The sequence below is a fragment of the Oenanthe melanoleuca genome, chromosome 13 (genome assembly GCF_029582105.1).
Source record: "Oenanthe melanoleuca isolate GR-GAL-2019-014 chromosome 13, OMel1.0, whole genome shotgun sequence".
NCBI classification, from domain to species: domain Eukaryota; kingdom Metazoa; phylum Chordata; class Aves; order Passeriformes; family Muscicapidae; genus Oenanthe; species Oenanthe melanoleuca.
In genome coordinates, this window is record NC_079347.1 from 6,482,867 (window position 1) to 6,502,330 (window position 19,464).

The 19,464-nt window shown below is 48.2% G+C and overlaps 1 protein-coding gene across 1 annotated transcript in view; it reads left to right on the plus strand.

Annotated features, from left to right (window-relative positions):
* Positions 1–1,613: 1,613 nt before the first annotated feature.
* LOC130258842 (serine protease inhibitor Kazal-type 5-like) overlaps positions 1,614–19,464 on the plus strand; it is a 74,675-nt gene continuing 56,824 nt past the window's right edge. The window contains exons 1-2 of the mRNA XM_056502569.1: positions 1,614–1,685; positions 2,581–2,670. The gene's annotated coding sequence lies outside the window, so the exon portion shown is untranslated. The remainder of the gene's footprint in view (positions 1,686–2,580; positions 2,671–19,464) is intronic.

Sequence of the window (19,464 nt, forward strand, 5' to 3'; positions counted from 1 at the left end):
GGGTCATGGAAAGAGCCTGGTAGCAGCTTCTCCCTCCCATGAGTTTGAGGCTGACTTGGTAGGGCTGCCCAGATCCACCTTCCAGCACCATGGCCTGATGTGTAACACCAGTGGGGCTGGAGGATGTGCAGGGAAATGCTGACGGTGAGAGCAAAGCATGGTCACAGGATTTCTTTGCTGAACACGATTGTTTTTTGGAAGCCATGAGTTTGAGATGTAGCAGAGATGAAATCAAAGTTTTTTTATCACCACATTTTGTGTTCCAAAAGAACCCCTGCAGAAGGAGGCTGTGATAGCAGCAACACCTGATAAGGTTGCAGGTTTTGTGGGGCTGGGTGGCCAAGCATGGCTTGGCAACATCCTGCAGAGCTGGTGGACACACCAGCCGGGTCCCAGAGGCAGCTTCCATCAACACTGTCCTGAAAAGCATTGCAGAAGGAATTATTTGTGGCCACAACCCTAGAAAGATGCATGTTTGTCTTTCAAAACCTTGTGACCACAGCAGTAAGTTGTCACACACACTGGAAATGAGTCAGGGAAGACAGCTCAGTTTTTCAGGTAATGATTTGGCACTCAGCCCCAGAAGTTCAGACTTTCTGTTTGGTTTCCTCCTTCAGCAGCACCTCTGACAGACCCATCTGTTGAGATGGTAGAAACCTGCTTATCTGTAAAGGAAATAGTTGTAAAGGCTTGGAACTGTGGTAGCTACACCACAAAAACAAGGCAGCCTTTCCATCACAGGGATATGGAAGATTTTACCTGACTATACATGATAAACATGTCCTTGAGAAAGATATATGGGAGTTCAGTGTTTCCTTAAGTATGTTTTGATTTTCCCAAGTGCTTTTATTTATTGTGGTGTTCTGATTATGTGTTTTGGCCCTGCTGAAGCAACGGTTGCTAGCTGTGGTGAGCCCAGAGCTAAGATACCTCCATATAAATTTCCTCAACATTGAGTGATTGCTGGTTTCTTCCTCCTGCTCCTTCCCAGGAAAAGGCTGTGATTTATAACATACATTTGTATATTTTTAAATGTCCCTTCTGTATGATAAACAGCCTTGAAATATGCTACTATAAGAGACTCCAGGGAGATTAGCCCTGCTTGAGGCATGCAGCTTTTGGCTGCATGTCCTCTGAAAGGCATGACATGTTTAAGAAACACCTCATGTCAAACAAACTGTTTGCAGGCTGAAGACATCCAACAGCAGCCAGTGATGAATGTCTTGCACAACTGAAGATGTAAATCTTATTTTAATCCTGTCCAACTCATGGCCAGCTTGTCCTGAGCTGGGCTCAGGGCTTGTGCTTTGTCTTCTGAGAGCATCTTTTCCTGATCCTCGGGGCGGTGGTTGGCAAGGTCTGGCTCTCTGAAGAGCAAAGGCAGAATGATGCTGTCAACTCAAAATGACTCAGTATTCATAAATCAGAGCAGGAAACCTCTTGCTCAGAGAGATATCATGATGGAACCCATCTGATGACTGGGTGATCTTATTCCTGCCCTGAGCAGGGTAGGTTCCCCTTATCTGGGACCTTGGTTTCTATGTGATCAAAACAAACTCTGAGCTGCAGCTGTGGTTGAAACCAGCTTGGCCTTTCTGAGCCCTCCTCTTCCTGGAGCTGGGGCTGGAGCGTGGCTGTCCAAGCCAGAAGGCTGATGTCAGGATTGCTTCATTCAGCAACGCTGGGTAAGGGCTAATAAACACCACTAAGAGCTTGCTAATAGCTCTAATTAGACTGCAGCTGATGCTTCAGAAGTGGTTCTTTCCTCCTCCGCCCCTTCCTTGCAGCTATTTCCTGGTGGGGTTTAGGAAGGTGAGGTGGATTAATGCTACTTTGGGAGACAGTCAAGATTCCCAGCTGCATAATTACATTTTCCTCTTGGCTTTTTTTTTGTTTGTTTGGTTTTTATTAGGGGGTCTGGCACGGTTTTCTCAGGGCAGCAGTCTGCTTCTGGGCTGAGTGGAGGTGTGGGTGATACGTTTGTCGCAGTGTGTAGCTGGGGATATGCCTAATTTGGGAGTTTGACAGTCCAGAGGTAGAGTGTAAATGCAGCTTTGATGAGCTCCTCACCCTTGCTGATGGGATATTTCCTGGCTTTGAGATCAGCAAGTTGTTTCCCAGGACACATGAGGAAGAGAAAGTGTTTTTGTTTAAAAAAAGAAAAAAAAAGGAAGAACAATGAAAGAAATGAAATCTTTGCTATCGTTTTTCTTTGTACATTTTGTTTTGTTTCTCTCTTTGGTTGTTCGTGTTTTAGTTTTTTCCTCTGAGTACTTCCTGCAGCAACAGAGATTTGCATGTCAAGTCTTTAGCTGTCTTGTGACAAGTGAGATTTTTGAACTGTTTCTTTTTTTTTTTTTTAAATTAGCCAAGGATCCTGAGCATGAAGTGTGTGCAGATGCTGTGCAGAGCAGGTGCTTGGTCCCATCACTGCTCAACACCTATTCCCTGGCTATTTGTTCACTGTGCACAGGAACCCTGGGGTCCCCTGGGCCAGGTCTGGGGGACACCCTGTGCTGCTCCAGCCCTTGCCTTGGAGCTTCATCTCCTGTGTTTCTCACCCCAGTTCTCTGCTCACAGACACAGTGTCTCTTCTGTACATGAGCTGAAGAATTCCACGCTCCTGCAGCAGCGTCATGGAAAACACCACTTGCCACAGCACAGAACGAGGTGGGTTGGGAAGTTTTGCAGAGACTGAGGCAGCAAAGCCACGGGGATCTGCTGTTCCTTGCCTTCAGCATCCTAATTCTGGCTCTGTTCTCCTACACCTTCGATTACAGTTCCTATAACACAGCTGAAAAACCTGCTGTGCAGCCTTCCTCCACAGGGATTCAGGGGCATATTTTGAAAGCCTCTTTACTCCAAGCCCCCACAAAATAAAAATTCAAACTAAACATACTTTGGAATAACATATTGGAGCAGGTGACTTGCATAGTGCTGGTGGTGGATGCAGGCATATGTCCCCTGATTCTGTGGACCTGAAAGAAAGCAAGCACAGTGATTGTGGTAGCAGGTCTTCTTTCCTTCTTAGAGTGATAAAAACAAGGAGCAGACTGGATTTTTATGGGAGAGAGAGCTTTTTGAGAAATGCCCTCCTTGAAACCTCTCATGGAAATAAAACAAACATTTACAGCTGGGAAAACTAAAAAAGCTGTCCCTCCCACAGCCTGGAACAGCCACTGCGAAATAGGGATTTTTTTCTGTGTGTCTGGACATGAGGGGTGTAGTCTCCCTATGGATCCTGCCTGGGAGAGGGATATAGGGCATTGCACAGAATAAAAGAGCCCTTGAGGGTGGCTACAACATTTGCTGCAGTGTTTTTGGTGGGTGCTAAGGGTGGGGGAAGTAGAGGAGGGTAAAAAGAGCATCTGGGGGCTTAGTAATAAATTGAGAAAAAGTCTAAACATCTCCCTGGGGTGATTTTAAATGGAGTCTGTGTGTCTGAAGATCCAAGGGGATTTGCAGAGAGAAGGATGTTGTCCATCTGGGATGACAGAGCTTTTGGGCAGGGATTCAGTCACATCTAGAAATAACATGGGACAAAATTCCTTCAGCAGCAGCAGAGCTGTGACTATTGGGTTACTTCTCTTTCTAGAGGAAAGCTGAATTCCTCCTTTGGGAATCAAGAGAAAACATTCCTAGAAATTACAACCAAACTCCTGGCATGTTCTCTGCTGGTGACAGCCCTGCAGAATGCAGTGGAGATGAGCATTCCTTATTTCCAATATTCCTTCCCAGCTGGGAATTTCCAAGTACCCTTGGATGATGGTGGCTTTTGAGGATGTCATGTGGAGCTCGTTAAAGGCTGGCGTCAGTGCCTGGAAGAGATGGGCTCTATTTGGAAATGCAGGGAGGGCTTTCCATGTTTCCTGGAAGCTGTGCAGGGAGGATGTGATTCCCGGCTTCTCGAGGAGGTGAGGAGCTTCCTGCTGATCCTCTGCACCCCAAGCCCTGCCTGTGCCAGGGAAATGAGTGTGCAGGTTCTGGTTATTAAGTTCAGGCAGCCTCTGCCTGGATTTGGCAGGCAGGGGCACTTTGTCACATTTATTTCTTGTCTCTGGGAGAGTGGAGGAGTCTCAAATGTCCTGAACTTGTGCTATGCCTGCTGTGACACTGAGAAGGTGACTTGTGCTGTGCTAGTGTGGAGCAAAGAACACTTCCTGCTGCATTTCACACCAAACTGATGGGAGCACGATGAGAGAATTGCTGAGGTAACTTTAGGTGGAACAAACCCACAAAGCAAATTGAGCAAGTTGAGACGCAAAAAGGCTGAAGCTTTTTAAAGGGAAAAAAGAGCCCTGGGTGTGCTGTGAGCCACATGCTGGCTCCCGAGGGTCTGGGCTTGTGCTGTCAGGAAAGACAAAGCTGCCAAGACATTGCTTGTTTGTTTTTTTTTTTTTTTATTTAAATTTTTTTTTTTTCTTTAGCCAGGTTCATAAACCCTGAGAAAGCAGAGTGTTTTGTGATATGGGCCAGATGGGTGGAACAAGCTAGGAGGTGAATGGCTCTTGAATATGGCTGGTAATGAAAATCACATTTGAGAATGTCTGTGGAGCTCTTGGGAAAAATTCAGAACCATTTAACTTGGCTGCCAAATGGAATGACCCTGACAAGGACCTCCAGGCTGGCCAGCCCTGGGTGAGGGTGAGTTCTTGGAGGAGACACTTCTGTGCTCCTTGACAGCACCCTCTGCTCCTCTCCAGCTGCTCTGTGTGCTCCAGATGCTGCCCTGGTCCTTCCCCAGGCCTTTCTGCAGCTCTTCAGTGCCTCCCTGGGCTCCCCCTTGTAGGAAGATGCTGGTGTGGAAGGAGAAGCACTTTCCCCTGTGTTCACTGGCTGGTGTGCAGAATCCTCTCCCTGTTCATCTCTGCAGCAACTGAGCCCCTGTTTCCCTCTCAAACATCTCCATTCTCCTGCTCCAGAGCTGTTCCTCTCAGCTTTTTGCCCCTGCTGCTGGAAAGCTGCACAGAGAAGTGCTGTTCTCTGATTGCTGCTTTGAGAGCCTGCGAGGTTCTGGATGGGCATTTAGGTTTTTCTGCCTGGATTTTCTGGGATTCTCAGATCATCTGCCTTAAGGAAGCTGTTGGAGCTTTAGGAATGGTTCTTTACCTGATTCCTTGCACAGAACAGAGGCAACAAAGCCTGCTGGCTCCAGCTTCCCCACTCAGCCTTTTGGGGAAGGTTTGGGAGCTTTGTCAGGGCATCCTGTCGTGGAGAATTTGGGGGTTTAATTGCACCATCTGTCTTTGATCTCAGCTAGTGTTTGCTTGAAGGCTCTAGAAATGCAAACAAGGCTGAACTGCACGAATCTGGAGCCATGCACACAAGCAAGGGCTGCAAGAACTGGGTTTGGGATTATCCCATTATCATTCCACCTTCCTGAATGGCAGCTCATGAAGTGCTGTGCACAGTGAGAGTGCTCACAGTGCTGCCTCGTGTGTGCAGAGCACATTGAGGAGCCTCCTGAAACATTTGGAAACAGAGCAGGCATGAGAATGGCGTTGTGGTGGAGCTGGAGCACTTTCTAGTATGAGCTCTGGGATGTGCAGGTGTGTTTTTTGTGAAAATGGCAGGAAATGTTCCATTTCCTAAATTCTTGGAACGTCCTTGAAAAGAAAATCCTGAACACTTTTGGTTGACTCAGAAAAACCACTGTAATAAAACTGGGATGGTTGTCTTTTTTCAGATGTTAGGTATTTTAATCTAGATCTAAGCTAAATATTTTATTTTATAGAATTGGTAAAATATATGGTAAAAAACCCTTGAAATAGATAACTAATGGGGAAAAATTTTTGGCAACAAATTTCTGCAGAAGAAAATCAGAAATTTCAGGAAAAGTCATCAAAATTCAAGCATTTCTATAGAAAAATCTGTTTGACAAAGCAGCTTTTCTTGTGGAAATCTGCACAGCTGGGGAAGCTCCTGGGAAGGGGTGTGTGAAGCAGGCAGAGGGATGCTTGAAAGAAGATGCTTTTACTAACATATGTTAACTGAACTGACACAAATCCCAGCCCTAAATTTTTGCTCTTTTTTGAGATTTGGGGTAGCTTTGTGTGTGCATCCAGGAGACTGGAAAGAGCCAAGAGAGAGCTGCAGAGCCAAGGGCCCTGGGCTGGATGAATTTCTAACCATTGTTTAAATGTCACTTTATCAAAATCCTTTTGGACATTTTGTTTGTAGATCAGACCCTGTCCTCACACAGGAAGGCTGGGAGCCTCCAGAGCTGCTCTCAGCAGGGTTTGGTGTTACAGGTGATGTGTGTTTTGCCTGACACCAGCCAAGCCTGACTGATTATTTGGAGGAGAATTGGATGGCAGTGCAGAGAGACTGTTATTAAACTGGACACCTGTGGATCCTTCTCAGTGTGTCTGTGTGCAACAAGCCCACACAGGTCTCCACAGTGTCTAATGCCAGCAGGAAATGTTGGTGTCACACTTTGGACTCGCACAGCATAATTATCATCTCACCCCTCCCTCTTGCCTCAGTGTGATTTGCTGCCAGTGTTGTATTAGCAAAAAGGAGGGGGGAGAAAAAAGTCATTTTTTCCAGTGTACATACAGTAATAGAGATGTTTGTATGGCAGTTTGAGTGGCGTAATCTTGGTTGTTAGACAGCTTTAAGTAGGATTTGAAACAGGCAAAGATGCCAAAATAAATAGCAACGAGATAGATGGACTATTAGGCACAGCTTGTTTGAATTGTTCAGTTCAGGAAGAATTTACCTGGTTTGTGATGCACTGGCAGTTCTAAATGAGAGGAAAAAAGGGGTATGGCCCTGGTGGGTTATGCCACCAAGGAATCAGCCAGCACATTTCAAGTGTTGCACCAGGAAAAACTTCTGAAGCATCTGCATATGCTCAGTGCTTCCTTGGCTGCTGGGCTTGGGCTTCATCCTGTTCCCCATGGAGGGAAGGTTTGGCACAGTGCTCTGAGCCTGGAGACCAGCCAGGTGCTCATTCACCCATCCCTGGAGAAAACACAATCCCAAGGGTTGGTCACGACACTTTCATCTTTACTTGGTTGATTTTGATGTTTTTCTAGCGCAGGACCTTTGTCCTGATTTTTCAGTAATTTCAATCCAAAGCTGGTGTAAGTGTCCATTCACCCTCAGTCCCAGCCTGGGCTGCCACAGCCCCAGTCCCACAGGGGATCTGCTCATTCCCAGTGACTGGAGTTAGCACTTGGGCCACTGGAGCTGAGGTGCCATTCACACCTTCCAGGAGTGCAGATAGACCATGCAGGCAGCTTTTATCAACAGCACCACATTTCTCACTTGAAATCCCAGTGTGAGCCCTGGTGAGAGGGCATGTGGCCATTGGGAGAGGGGCAAAAGCAGGCAGTCAGGCAGGTGATGCGTGGGAGCACACGTGTCCTGCCAGTGAAGAACGATATTTTGTATTCTGGCCAAAAGTGGACCATCTTCCTGCCTCTTCTGGAAACAGAAGCCTCCTTCCTATCTCCAGCAATGACCCCTGCACATGTGACATTCAACAGAGAAAACCATAATTGCATAAACTAATGATTTCCAGAACAAGAGCTTTCCCAAGGCTATACAGAAATGGCTGGTGTTTGTCAGCACAAACAAAACAGAAGTATCAGGGCCAGCTGGTTTACATATTTTTAAGTCAATCAGCTGCTGATAGAGCTCTAATTGTCCGACCTCTGACTTGGGAGTCCTGGCTGTGTGAGGCAGGCGCCTCTTTGCAGCTATTGCTTGCCTCAAGTCCCACCAGTTGACTGGAGGGGTTTTCTCTCATACTCTCATTTTTATTTCTAGTTTTATTTCTGCCCACGTAATTACTTGTCCACTTAATTCCTAAAGAGAAAAGAAACAAACCCAAGCAACTTGGCTGAAAAGATGAAGAACTGTTTCTATACAGGAGACCACCAGGAATTAATTTCTGACAGTCTTGCCTTGGTGCAGTCCAGACTTCATTAGAGCATTTGCAAAGCTCCTCCCGGCAGTCAGGCACGCAGTGGAATAATTTGTATCTCCCTACAGATTTCACTGGGATCTGCCTCTGGGTTTGGCTGGTCTCATTTAGGAATGTTTGTGTTGTTTGCTGCTGCGTGGAGGGGAATCTTTGTGCTACCTTTTGCATAACAGAACTGTGAGCATTCAGCAGGGCACACAGAGCCTGCTGGCTGAGAAGGTGATGTGTCCTTGCTGTGGTTTGTAGGGTAGATGGAGAAGCAGAGTGAGAAGATGACAGGGCACTGCTCATGGCCGTGAAAGAAAAGGGTCTTGGTCACAGAGGTGAATGGGTGGAGCTGGGCATGCAGCCATCCTTTCCAAAAACAGGCTGTGCCTCCTCCCCCTGAGCATCCACACCTGCCTGGTGTGTGTGATGTGGTGCTGCAGCTTCTGAAGGATGCTCAGAATTATGTGGGGTTTTCAAATCCTTATCAGCCAAATCTACAGAAAAACTGAACCCAGCCTGCAGTGCCTTGGGAGGGATGGCAATTACCTGCAGAAAAACTCATTCTGGCTTTGCTAAATGTAACAAAAAATACCCGGAGCACAACATGTGTCATGGGATGGAGAGGGTGGACAACTTATCTGATAAGCTGCTGGAAATGTGAATTTTAGCTTGGGTGCACGCTGTGGTGTTAACCCCTTCAGGTACCAGAGTGGCATTAGACATGGTATTAGTGTCATTTATGTGCACATAATTATGTGTGGCAACTTCTTTCAAATAGTTTGAGGCAATGAAAGGACTGTAATTAGGCTGCCATATATGACATAAAGATAAAAAAAAGTCCCCCAAACGTGGAACACACTAAACCAGACCTTTAGAACTAAGAAAAGTTTAAAGAACTTAAACATTTTTCATGTGTTTTAGGAAAACCAGAGGCCTAGTGACTCCTGTGACTCCCACAGGTGACTTGCAGGGATGCTGGGGCTCCAGATGTCCCCTCCTGTTGCTCCTTTCTAGTGATGCTGCAGCAGCCACACATCCCTGTGTGGCTAAAAGTCAGACAGCTCTTGTTGAGATGGAGCTTTTCTGCGGAGGAAGAAGAAAGAAGCCACAAAGAAGTGGTATGGGAACCCACAAAGCCAAAGAAGCCAGAGGCTCCTTGTCCTGGTTTGAAGGACAGGTGTCTGCCCATAAAGGCAGAAGTTTCTCTTTGAAATGGAGAATGTAAAGCCCCTTCTTCCAAATTATTATTATAATTTTGAAATTAAGGGGCTCTCAGGCAAAGATATGGGAATTAGGAATAACAGTTCTTCACTAGGAAAATTAAAACAGAAATGCAGTATTACAAAGAACAATCCCAAACCCTGCCAGAGTCAGAATCCAAGCTGACACCCCATCAGTCAGTCAGGGTGTTGGCACAGTCCCATTCAATGGTGGCTGCATCCTCCTGCAGTGGCAGATGTGGTTCAGCTGCAGCAGTGCTCCTGAAGAAGCTGCAGTTTTCTTCTGAAAGTCTAGAAATAATGTGGAAAAGGTCTGGTTTTCCTCTGGAATCCAGTGGAAAGAAGGAAACTTGCTGTCCAAATCTCAGTTTTTATCTGGGTAGGAAAGGCATGGCTCCTCCCCTGGGTGAAGCATCTCCCAGTGGGATGATGTAATTTTATCAGTCATGCCCTGGGACTCACTGGCCATGAACAGGAGATATCTCCTGGAGGGAGGATGGGCTGTGGGAAGATAAAGATGATTGCCCAGCTGGTTTAAAGATGGCCCATGAGCAGATAATGTGTGCCAGGAGATCAGGGGCACTGCCCCACCCACTGCAGCAGATGGTGACAGAATTCACATTTCTGGCCACACCAACCCAACACACTCCTGCAGCCCAGCGGCCGCTCTCCCTCCTGTGGAGCTCCACAGGAACTCTGATCAGCCCAGGCTCTGGCAAGCCAGGACTGCTGTGCTGGGTTTATTAGCAGGTTCCCATAGCACTGCCCTCCCCAGGCTTCCTCTCCTCCCCTGCTCATGCTGCCAGCTGACCTTCCAGAGGGGTTTGTTGACTGGGAGAGGCTGATGAGTATTTACGAGGATCTTCATTCCTATTTCAGCTCCCAGGCTCCCACTGCAAACACCAACGTGAATGTTTCAGTAAACACACAGGCACACTGGAGGGGAGGGGAGGATTAAAAACTCCAAATAATGACTGAAATGTCAGACATTTATTATTAAGTCGGTCCCGATGTTGACAGCTGAACATTCAATATTAAAAGCATCCTTGATCATAAAAGCCAAAGGCAAACCTGATTCTTAAATATCCCAGTTGTTCTTTTTGACCTAGTTTTTGATGTCTTAAGGAGGAAATAAAATTTTAGAAAATATTTACAGACATGAGAAATGCAGGATTTCATCACGGCTGGTGACTCCATGGATCTGCCTGGGGCAAGGACAGCAATTAAAGAGCAGGAGGGCAACCAAGTCTCACATTTCCCTTGCAGGGGTATTGTCAGCCTGGGAAGCTGAAGCGTGCATGTTAGGGCTGGAAGAGCAAGAAGTCACCAAGTCTCAGCATGAGGCTTAGAGGGGCTCCCTTGGCTTTCAGGATGTTAAAGGAGTAGTTATGAGCCAGGCTGGGGTTTGACAGGCTTTGCCAGGAGCTATAAAGGTGAAATGATCAGTGTTGTGTTGTGTGTCAGTGAAGCAGAAATGCCAAAGAGCTGCTCTGAATAATGCATGGTCTTTGTGGGTCAAAGTCTCCTGCAAAAAGGCTGGTGGAAAAGGCTTGATGGAACTTACCCCAAGTATCAGATTTCAGGTTTGGATTAAGGTAAGAGTAGAAGACAGCAGTAGGAACAGGGAAAAGGAAAGAAAATCTGATCTAGCAGGAGATGGAAGGGAGAAAGAAAATTGTTTACTGAAGATTGAGGAAAAACAGGATAAGTGTGAAGCTTTTGAAATGTGTAAAAAGCTACTGAAAAGAGGAAGAAAATGTTTTTTTTTCCCCTCTGTGTCTTTCTTGGCTAGGAGAAGATGTCACGAGCCAAACCAGAAACACACAGATGCTGGGAAATGGTTTCTTGGGGAAGCTATAGAAATTCCATTACTGGAAGCCTTTGAAAAAAAGAAAAAAAGAAAAAACACCTGATACAGCTTTGAGCTCCTTAGGCTCCTTCAAGCTTTATTTTTATTAATTGGTGACATTACCATGAAGTTAGAGAGATGGCACAGCTGTTGATGGATTTTTGGAAGGGTTCAGCTGCAGAGTCAGACACTGCCAGAACCAGCTCTGAGGACAAAGTCCTGAGCTGAGCCCCCAGGCCCTAGTGGCTGAGTGTTGGGGAAGCTGTGAACAGAGAAAGGCACCTCTTGGTATTTAATTGGGATCCTTGTACCTTGTGGAAACACACCAGACACTTCACCAGTTTTCCCGTGGCACAGACAGATTTTTCTGATTCCCAGGGTCAGGAGGGGTGGCAGAATGTGGTGAGACCTCCAGCCCATGATCCAGATGGGTGTCTGGGGACAGTTTTGCCCCTCTCTATGTGGCATGTGACCCCTCTGCCAGTGAGCAACTCCTTGCCAAGATAATTCCTGCCTGGCTCTGCCCATGGGGATGTGATGCCCCTGAGTCCTTGGCCACAACCTTGAACTGTGGAGGGGGTTGCCAGGCCCTCAGATGCCCCTGCTTGGTAGCAGAACTACCCAAACAGCCTAATTTTGATGCTGGACGTGGGGGAGCTGGGAGGATCTGAGGGGTTGGCATCTGTTGTGTGGCATTTCACATCTCTCATGTTCACGGTGCCCTCGGGAGCTGCACAGCTCTGTTCTCTTCATGAAGGACATATTGTGCTGGAATATTGTGCTGCTTGGCTGGTTGGACCTTTGGGGCTAAACCAGCCATTCCTATGTACTCATTTAAATTTCATTGATTTTTCTAAAGAATTATTTCTCCCTTGATGGTCTAGAAATAAAACCTCTTGCCCTGACTGGCTCAACAACCCCATGATTTCTATCTATTGACAAGGTGGTTTTCACACTCTGTCTCAACACAGGCAAGCTATTCTTCAACATGCTCGATCAGAGGAAGAGAAAATTACATTTTATGTACCTCCTGCCACTTCCTGTTACATCTCCCCTCCTGGATTTCCAGTGGCAGGTGTTTGTGCAGGATCCCATCTACAGGCTGGGAGTGAGTTACTCAGCACCAGGTTTTCACAGGAATATCTCCTCTCGATGTGGGCAATGCCCAATTAGGCACATTGCCAGGCTACAAGTTTGCAGGGATATTTTTAATTTCCCTCTGAGGTTCCTTTTTGGTCTCTGGCCTTATCTTTGCTGAAGCAAAACAGCTTGTGTGGCCACTCTTTGTGCCCCTGTCTGATTTGTGGCTTATTTCTCATGGTGCAGCCAAATGTGTGCAAGGCAAGAGGGGTCATGGAGTGGCACTGACCCTTCTGAGAGAGCACACGTGTCAGGCTGGTCACCTGGAGTCAAGGGCTTGTTTGAAGGCTTCTCCAAACTCAAACTCTTGGAAGAGCAGCAGCAGAGAGGTGGTGCAGTGACCCTGCAGGTGTGTGACAGCAGGTTTGCTGGGGACAATGTGACAAAGGTTCTGTTTCCACTTCGGTAAGGACCTTTTTAGCCATTGTATATATGACAGTATATATAACGGTGGTGGTGTTTTGCACTTAATTAGTGGCTTGTCTGGAGTCTCTTCTGTCTTCACTTAGAGCCAGGATTAAAAAACACACGAAGGAAACTGATTTTCTCGTGTTCAGGCTTGGTTGTTTATTAAATTTTTTCTAAAGTACAGAGAGTTCAGCAATACTTCTAGCCACCAGTTCGAAGCAAGCAATATGAAGATAGATCCAGCTAGCTATAGGGTCTCTTAAAGCTAAACAGTCCAATGGAGAAATAACACCTATGTTATTTATACTTTTAACCCAATAACTAAATCCCGGTGATGCTCAGTGTGACACTGACTGACCAACCAGAAACTACTACATGGAATCCTGAAGAAGAAGATAAACACTGAGACACCATCCAAAATCATCCTCTTGTCCCATACCCATTACTACATTGTAAAAACCTCAAATTTAAAACCCTTCACCATGTGAAATCACACACTTCTATTCTAACTACACACCCGTGATTTTAACTCCATCACTCAAATTTGGAGCCTTCTCCAAGGCCTGATGTCAAAAGCAGTGTTCTCCTGGGGTTCAGTGTCAGAAAGCACAGAAAGCTCAAAAACCCCAGGGGATCCAACAGGTCAGGGGTTTGGCTGAGGAAGCCTTCATGGCTTTCAGAATTGCAGCCACACTGTTTCCAGCTGCGACCCTTGAAGACCCAGATCTGGAACTCATTTCCTTTGCTTCAGTTTCAGTGGGCATCCCAGCAGTGTTTTGCACAACCAAGCGAGAATCATGGGCTTAAAATAGGCACAAGATTCCAAAAGTGATGAACTGTGGCTCATGGAGGCTGTACATACCATGCCCCAACGAACAGCAACTTGTTTGCATGGGAAAGTGTTCCTGCTGTGGGGCTGATTACTGAGGGTGACTTTGCTCTCATGGGCCCTATTTCTGAGAGTGGCAGTTCAACTATGCAACTTTAAATATATGTTTCCTTGTCCAGATGCCCTATTTAGGCCAAACCCTTCACTTTGGCTGTAAGGGAGCTGGAAAAGCCTGGACCTGCCTTTGAAGTCAATTATCTGCCTCTAAGGCAGGATTTCTCTTTAAAAGGAGTTGGATCGGGATAGGGAGCATGTCAGTGCTGAAAGCAGAGGATGTTTGTCTGCCCCAGTGCCTATAGAGGTGAATAGAACTATTCTTAATAGATTTTTTGGAAGTTATTTGTAATCAGATTGTCCCTTTCCTTTGCCAGGAGGTTGGGGTTATTTGTGGCTCTGGACTAAAAAGCAACACCAGAAACAATGGTGCACTCATTATGACCAAATCAGTTTATGCTTAACGTTTCAATCAGAAAGACTTTGGCCTTGAACTGTAACTTAGTTTATGTGCTCTACTTGTGTCTCTCACATTGCCAGGCAAACTCAGGAAAGCCCAGGCATGTCAGGGATTGTTTCTGAGCACCAAAATGAGAAGATCCTGTTGAATGGGACAAGCTGAGCTCAGAGCACTGGAGGTGTCAGTGGCCAGAGAAGGGCTGGAGGGCAGAGCTCTGGGCTTCTGTCCCATGCTGGTTTGATTTGGTTTGATTTTAGATGCTGTAGCCTTCATGGTTCCTGGAACTTCCCAGACAGGATGAAAGTATGTGCTGCTCCCTAAAACAACCCATCCACACTGGCAGGGCAAGAGCTCTACTCCCCTCCTGCACTGTGTGGGTTCTGCTGTCAGGTGGAGGAGAGGAGCTCCTGGTGCAGATGTTTTCCTTCCTTGCTGTGTTGTCACTGGCAATCACTGGTGTTGATGTAGGTGCAGTGTCCTGAACCAGCCAGGAATGCCAGCAGAGTCACCACCTACAGCTCCATCCCCCTGGAAATGTGCACTGAACAATCCCTTTGGTTACCAAATCCCTGTGTGCTTGTGACCAGGAGTGGGGTGAGGAAAGAGAGAGAACTCCTGCCCAAGTCCTGGGGCTGCCAGAGATATTTCCAGCCCAGCAGCAGCTGCAGCAGTGCTGGTGCAGCTCCCTGTGGTGCCTTGCTGGGGCCGGATCCAGAGCTCTGCCAAACCCACAGGTACTGGCACACTGAGTCAGGCATCTGTGCCACCTCACTGCCATGTGCAATAACTCATTCCCTGCCTTTGGACATTCCCAGCACATGGCCATCAGTGTGAGGGCTCTTTCTCTGCCCCAGCCATGCCTTGCCTAATGCTTCAGCCCTGCCTTGGCTCTTTCACCACTGTGTTTCAGCCCCTGCTGTGCCCAACTTGAGGCATTCTGGCGTTTGCTTTCAGGTCCTGGAATCCTGCCTCTGGAGTTAAACACCATCTGCACCTGTGAGGGCATTAGTGGGGGAACAGTGCCCCAGGGCATGTGATAGGGTCGGTAGAAAGGCTGCTGCTTCCCTTCTGCTTATGGATAATGACTCAGAAAAGAGGGCTGATAGGGGGTCACTGATTAATGCATCAGATCTCAGTCCATGAGCGTGATGCCACCTGCAAGCTGGACACTTACACTGACCTAATGCCTTTGTGGCTTCCAGCCACATTGTACCATCTGCCAGCAAAGGAGAGCTTCCCAGCACCCCACCACGCAGGTGTGGGGGTGGATTGCCACCTAAATCCATGCCAAGGTGTGCCAGGAAGGATCCAACCTTCTCTCAGAGACCAGCAACCTGTTTGGGTTAAACCTCACACGCAATTTTCTATTTGTGGCATCCTTTTGCAGCTAGAAAAGTGCTGAAGTTATTGGAAAAAAGTCTGCAATCCAGCCCTGCTGAGCCGTGCTACAACAACAGGTTATTGTTCTGGCGTAGGTGAAGGGCAGGACCTTTGCCTGGGAGCTTTCCAGGAGCTGTGCTGCTTAGCTGGAAGGAAGCAGAACTTCTGAGCCACCTGCAGTGCTAAAGCCGACTGCAGCGCCGGGAGGTCTCCAACAGTGCAGAGCTAAGGAATCCAGCTTCACGTGCCAGCACCATGCAGAGCTGGCACTTCCAGCCCCTCCTGTCCTTGCTGTAAAGTGTGGAGTGTGCCTGATGAAAGATAAAGGCCAGAAAAGTAGTGTTGAAACACTGGCAGGGCTGCTTCGCTGTCAGCGCTGTCTGCAGAACACTTTGGATGCTCCCGACTCCTGGAAGCTTACTGTCCTTTGATAGAGAGAAATACAAACTATTGCTGTCATCTGACTTCTCTGGAACAGCTCAGAGACATTAGAAAGCAAAAGCTGAGATCTTACTTCAAATGTGCAGCAGCAGTGGTGGCTATTTGTGCCATGTCTGTGGTTATCGGGGTGGTTTCAGCCCGCCTCTGAGAAGTGTCCACTCTCTTATTTAGCAATGATCCCGCTCCAGCCCCACTAAGCCCTGGGGACAGCCTCTCTGTATCGGTGCAGAGCCACTTCCAGCTCATTCCCATACATTTGCCAAGGATAGCTTTTCCCTACGTAGCCTGAGCTGTGGTTTGGATGAGAGGAAATTTGCAGTTTAAAAGCATCCTTCCATTTCAGGCAGACTTCTCCTTTGCAGAGCATTAACACTGTCATTTCCCACTCGGGTGGAACCAATGGGTATTTCCTTCGGTGGCCTCGAGCTTGGCAGCGTGACCCTCTGCCACAGCAGTGCTGCTGGGCTGGGCTGGCAGCTGCCTCTCCACCATGACAAAACTGTTTGCATTTGCTGGCACTCCTGACATCTCTTGTTGAGGCTGTAACAACAGCAGCAGCTGAAGTGGCTCTGTACCCATCAAGGAGAGCAGGCTCTGGATCTCTGCCCTGCACTGGGACACCTCTGTCTGCATCCTTTGCCAAAGGCCAGATCTGGGAGGTGGCACGTGGAAGCATCATAGCACACAGGAGCCTTTCCAGCAGCAGATGGGTTCCCATGGGGTGTCTGCAAAGGGGAGCTCTCCTTGCCAGCCCACCAAAACGAGTTTAATTCAGCTCCCCCAAAACAAGTCTCCTAGAACAGAACATGCCTCATGGAAAGTGCCCTCCGGCAACTGCAGCAAATCTGAGGAAGGCTCTGCTTATTTCCAGACTGGAAAAACAAATCTGATGCTGAAAACGTGGCTAAAATAGAAGCTTTCATATCAGGGTAATGTTGGGGAAGGCTGCAGTGAGCAAAGGTGGTACCAAAGCTGCCCCTTCCAAGCAGACCTGGACACAAGAATGTTTTGCAACTACCAAAAATTCAGGGCTTCTTCTCAGCTTGGGTCTTGCATTTCACTGAAGTCCCTCAGTCCAGTTCTAAACCTGAATTCACAGTATGCTACCATGACATCATGAAGTCAAATGCCACTGGCAGTGGAAATAGATATTGCCTCCCAGGTGGGAGCTTCAGGAAAGTGTTCCAGAAGGTGGAGGGGGAAGGGCTTCCCCAGCTGAATTTTACAAGAATTTTTACTGGCAGAAAAGTCTCAATTTAAAGAAACATGTTTCCCTGATCTGAAAATGCTCCCCTGGGCCTTCTGTCCTTGCCTGTCTGGTTTCTGTCACTCTTGTGACATTCCTGAGGCTTGGCAGGACTCGGGGCTGCTTTGGAGGCAACAGAGATGCAACCCTGCTTTCAAAAGCTTCCACCCAAAGAGCAAATCCTGGTGGAGGATTGCAGGAGAGATGCCCCTGGAGGGCAGGAGGAGGGAGATGAAGGAAAGCATTGCCAGCTTTCAAACCACCTGCTTCTTGATGTGCTGGTGCTCCCAGGGCAGGAGGCTGGGAGCTGGCTGGGGCTGGGTGCTGTGGGTGTCCTGCTTTCTGCAGAGCCCTGGCTGTCTCAGCCACTGAGGTTATTTTTGGAATTTTCCCCCTTTGTCATTAAATTACTTGTTATTGTGAGCAGTGTGGCACTGGGGCAGGAATTGTGTTGCTCTCTGCCTGAGCTTCCTCAGGGCAGTAAATACCAAGCCCTTTGTACCATCCTTTGGGATTCTCCTCACCCACCATGTGCTCTTGGCCTTTCCCTTTTTGCCCTGGCTGAGCCCTCTGGGAGCAGCCAGAAGGAAAGAAGGAGAGAGGTGGATGGCTGAGCCCTTCCTCTGATTTGGCAAGCCCTATTTTTCCCTCCTGAATCATTCAAAACGTGTTCAGGGCTTCAAACACATGGCCAGAAGCACTGCCCTGGGAAGGAGCCTGAAGAGCTGCAGCTATTTAAACAAAGAAACCAAGAACTGAAGCCATTGCTCCTGTCACTCTCCCTTTTGCTCTGTCCCTGCCAGCACTGGAAACAGCATCATGGAGACACAGGGAAGCAAGCTGGTGTCTCAGAAAAGTCAGACTGGCAGGACAGCTCCAGGCTCTGCTGGGTATCAGATGGCAGAGGAGCAGCTTGTTCCCTTCCTCAGCTTCAGGGAAAAACTCCTATGGGAACAGAAGACCAGCTTTTGAGGATGAGTCTAAACTTTGCACCTGCACCTCAGATTTGCCCTTGTTCAAGCCAAAACTGAAATATGAGCAGGAACCATTCCCCCCTGGAAACTCGCCACTGGCTCTGCCTGATGTGCCCCTGCTGTGCAGATCTGCAGAGTGGCCCCTGACCTGCTGCTTCCCATAATCTCCAGGCTGATATGGACCTTGCTGTGAAACTGATGTGGCTGACATTTAGCAGGAATGCCAGTTCTCATCAGAACAGTGCCTGGGGAGACGCAGGCTGCGCTCAGCCGTGCGGCTGACGGGACCTGCTGCTTTGCAGGCTCGGTCAGCACCTCACTTCATCAAAGAAATGCTCTTGGCTAACACTGGGTGATGTTTCCCAGAAATGGCACAGGCAGGAAAGATGTTTTGCTTGACATAAACTGGCCTCAGTGCACTTTTCAGTGTTCTGCTGGGTAGAAGGAACCTACTGGGATGAGTTTGGGGCTAAGGTGGGTTTAGCTGTGCCACAAAATCCAAGAGCAGTGAAAGAAGTGTAGGGAGGATCAGTCTCCCCTCCTGCCAGCCTCACTTGCAGAGATCTCCCTGGATAAAAGCTATGCTCCATTTCTTATGATGCAGCAGAATCAGCAATATCCCAGCTGTGGGAAGCATCCTTCCAGGATCCCCTGTGTGCAAAGATGTCAAGGCAATTCACAGTCCCAAGTCTATCTGGGACTACCACCTTTAGTGCATTAATTTTACATATGGGCAAAGTGAGTAGTTTTTCATCTTTCCCTCGACTGCAGACTCTCTTTGGCAGATCTGAGGAGCCTGTGCTTCCCCCCTCCAGCTGCATCTGGCCACATTTGAAATTTAAAATGAGCACTGGAACTCTCTCAGCTGGATAATGATTTTTTTATATTTTTTTTTTGTATTTGTTTCAGCCACTTCATAAAGAAAACTCATCTTTCTACCCACAGTGAAGTCCAGGATTTCCTAAGAACAAAGCATTGGGTTTGCCCAAAATACAAACAGTCATTTACTGAAGGGCTGTGAATCCTAGGGAGCCCCACAAAGGTTTGATCCCCAGTCCCAACGCTCTGTCCCAGGCTGTTTAGAGCTGCCCTTTGGCACAAGCAGGGGAGTGCCCAGCTCTCCAGGGAGCAGCAGTACCAGCCCCAGCGCCAGGCGGGCACAGACACATCCCTCCAGCGCAGGGCCTTGTGTGGCTCTTGTGATGCTCCCCTTGGGCGGAGCATCCCCGCAAACCGGCCCGAGGCTCCCGGGGCGTGAGGGGCAGACCGAGAGCCTCGGCTACCGCACCTGAGCGGCTCCCGCCTCCGGGCAGGGCCGGCAGGACCAGCTCCGCTCCCTGCCTGGAGCGCCGCGCATCGCCCGCCAGCTGCGGGATCCAGCTGCGGGATCCGGCTGCGGGATCCAGCTGCATATCCAGCTGCGGGATCCAGCTGCATATCCAGCTGCGGGATCCAGCTGCGGGATCCGGCTGCGGGATCCAGCTGCATATCCAGCTGCATATCCAGCTGCGGGATCCAGCTGCGGGATCCAGCTGCAGATCC